At 38.4% G+C, this 3,332-nt stretch overlaps 1 pseudogene; it reads right to left on the bottom strand.

Annotated features, from left to right (window-relative positions):
* Positions 1-252: 252 nt before the first annotated feature.
* Positions 253-1,371, bottom strand: LOC114635952 (annotated as a pseudogene).
* Positions 1,372-3,332: the final 1,961 nt, after the last annotated feature.

The raw sequence follows: 3,332 nt of genomic DNA, 5'->3' as shown, positions 1-3,332 counted from the left end.
TGTGACTTGGCATGCACACACATGTGAACACACACACACACACACACAGAAAGAGAGAGAGAGAGAGAGAGAGAGAGAGAGAGAGAGAGAGAGAGAGAGACTTGCTATACATTCATAAAACACAGATACAGATAAATGTAATCTTCAGTATTTTAAAATATTTATTAAAAAAATAAACCTCTCCTGTTTGACAAGTCCAGCTGGAACCAGTGGTTCACTAGTCCAATTCCCTGTGACTCCTCCCGTACTGTCCTATCCACTCAGACTCTTCAGTTTAGCTTCTTATCTTCTCTGACTCCAGGATAGCAGAGCAATGCTGGATGTGCTCAAGTCATACCCAGCATGTGACAACTCTCTGATGCAGGTTTTTGAAGTGTTTATACTGAAGTCTAACACACTTGAATTTTCAATTATTTGTGACATACTGATTTTTTCTTCTATAAGGCAGTCTATTTTATCATTAAAGTTTTTCTCTGACAGGAAGATTATATTCAGATAGCTTAGGACAAACCTCTGTATCTCCTCCTCGGTGCGTCCAAGAGAAAGCAGCCTCTTTTTAATGTTTGTGTAGTTGTTTTTAGTGCAATCATTGGAAAGGTCTAAGATTCTAGCCACATATAAGAAGCAACAGGTCCTCTTTGTTTAAGTTGAAAGCTGACTGTAATATTTCAATGCTAGTTTTCACGCATTTGGTACTCTGAATTAAGATGGAAGGATTTTTGGAAATTATCTTTCTGACAAAAATCTGTGGCATCATTGTGACCTAAGGATCTACTGGTCTCCTGCAAAATTTTAACAATTTGTTTATTTAAATTCAGACTGATGGAGAAGGTTCTGGGAACATTGGTCCCCAGTCAGCAGAGGGATTGATGAGTCAATCCAACAGAGCAGAGGAACTTTATATTATTTTCTAAGTTTAGTTTGTTATTAGACCGAAAAAAGGATTCAGGAGAATGCTCCAAACTATTCACAATTTCAAGGTCTGATGCCATAATCTTTCTCCACAGTTCCCATCATTTGAAAGACTTTCAGGAGTGCATGTTATAGTTCATGGATATCTTGACATGATGCTACCAATCTCTTTGTCACTGTCTCTTTTGAATAGAAGGAATAGCTTCAGCCCCTGCTCATTCGTAACAGCCCTGTTAAACACTCCAGGCTGTCGTCTCCTTGCCCTGTCAATATCAACTCTCATGGTGAGCAAGTTGTTCAGTAGGTCCTCATTCTCCAAAGACTCCTTGTCTTTACTGTTGCATTCCACATTAAACAGCCTGAATGGAATCAACTTGAGGAAAACAGCTATATATTGGAGCATCCATTCTGTTAAACCAAGAAGATACTGCTTATACACCAGATGTTTCTTGATGCCATAATCGTTGGATAGTCCAAAGTTTTCCAAATGCTGTGTAAAATAACATGTAATGTTAATATATAATATTATGTGAATGCATATGTTAAATATCCAATGTCAATACTATGATTCTTTAAATAGGAGGAGCCTTGGATCCCTGTGGTCTTAGGGCTCTTCCTCTTTTGACTTACAGAGAAGCAGAACAAGCACCACTGCTGCCCCAAGCTGCCCTGCTCTTGTATTGTTCTTTTAGTTCACTGTGCCTGCTGTTCTGACTCTGAATCAGTTCTCCTCTCCACCTCTTCTGTGTTCTGCTTTATTTGGTCTCTCGCATCTTTGATTTCTCCCTAATAAATGGCACTTTCATTACAATTTGCCTTTCAACTTGCCAGATGTCTGAACTATCCCTGCCCACAGACACTAGATTTCTTTGCTTCTGGCTACCTTAATCTCAAACTCTAAATGTAGTTCTGAAAAACAACACTTCAGATATCTTTATATCTGCAAATTACACATGTTGTCTAATTTGCATCTTTACATCTTTAATGTCTTTTTTGGATTTATAATACCATTTAAATGGATCATATTTAGTACACACACACAAACAAACACACACACACACACAGGCACACACAAATCTCTGGACAAGAGCTGTTAACATCAATCTCTACCTCAGTTTACCAAACTGTTTCTTTGATTGCAATGCACTAATTCTGAACACATTTCCATCTTCATAGTGATATAGTTGAGGGGATGGAGTGTAATTCAGAGGTAGATCAGTGACAGTATATATCCTTAGCATGCATAAGTATTTGAGTTCATTTCCCCAACACTAGAAAAGAGGAATAGGGGAATTAATTCTCTAATTCAAAGTTATTTGGTCTTAAACCTGGAACAAAAGTTTTCCAAGAACACTAGTAAGAAGTGTTCTTGACTTCAAGATACTTCAGCTAGTATCAAAGCTGACCTGGCTGCCAGATTCTCCCACTATCCCTTAGTCCCTTACCTGTTACAGGGTCCTCCTGGCTGGCATATCCCACCCCTGAACTCTCCAGCCAGAGGCTGGGCTGCCCTTCTCCCAGCTCCTCTTCCATATAAAATCTAGCCATTTTAGCAATGCAGGCCCTTTTGGTCCTTTTTGGCCTTTTTGCCTCTTGGCTGATGCTCAAGGTTCCTCTCTCTTCCTCTCCTCTCTCCTCACATGGCCCAGCTCAGTCTTCTGCTCATATCCACTACAGAGTATTCTAGATGTCTCTGGCTGTTTTCTTCAATCATACCTACAATAACCCTTCTCATCCACCAAACCCAAGTATAGTCATGTCTTCCTTTAATTTGTTGTTTGTTTTTCAGTCAAGGGTGTTGGCCCCAGTAAATCAAACATTCTGATGCTGGCCATATAACCAAAGGAATACAAGCAACACTAACTGAATTTAATGGCTTAAAAAAGAGAGAGAACACAAAGTTGAATGGTTACAGGATGGGATGTGAATCTAGGAGGAGCTGGAGGCGTGGGGTAAATTTGATCAAAACACACCGTATTAAATTCTCAAGTAATTAATAAAAATATTCATAGTAAGTAAGAAAGAAAGCTCTAGCTTGTATAATTCAACAACCTTTTCCATTCCAGACACTCATGGGTGACCTCTGCTGGATAAGTGGACGAAACAGTATCATAATACAATCAGCTAAGTTTTATAGCAAGCTTCATACATAAGCATGCAAAATGATCCAATAGGGTGTAAGGAGAGAACACAGTATAAATTTTCAACTACACTTGTCATATCCTGTGAAGACTTCTATTTTATATGTTTTATAACATATACATCATTGAATAATAAATTTTAAAAAATCAGTCACTAACAATACATATACTAAGCCTATCAGCATGATGATGACTGCCCTAGACAGCATATTCTCTTCAGATGGTTAGCACCATGGCAAAAAGTAGACCTACCTCAGAATACTCAAAATAAATTCTAAT

This window comes from Grammomys surdaster, unplaced genomic scaffold (genome assembly GCF_004785775.1).
Source record: "Grammomys surdaster isolate TR1022 unplaced genomic scaffold, NIH_TR_1.0 120287, whole genome shotgun sequence".
Classification (NCBI taxonomy): domain Eukaryota; kingdom Metazoa; phylum Chordata; class Mammalia; order Rodentia; family Muridae; genus Grammomys; species Grammomys surdaster.
The sequence above is the reverse complement of the archived record's forward strand: the minus strand, read 5'-3'. Positions and strand labels throughout refer to the sequence as shown.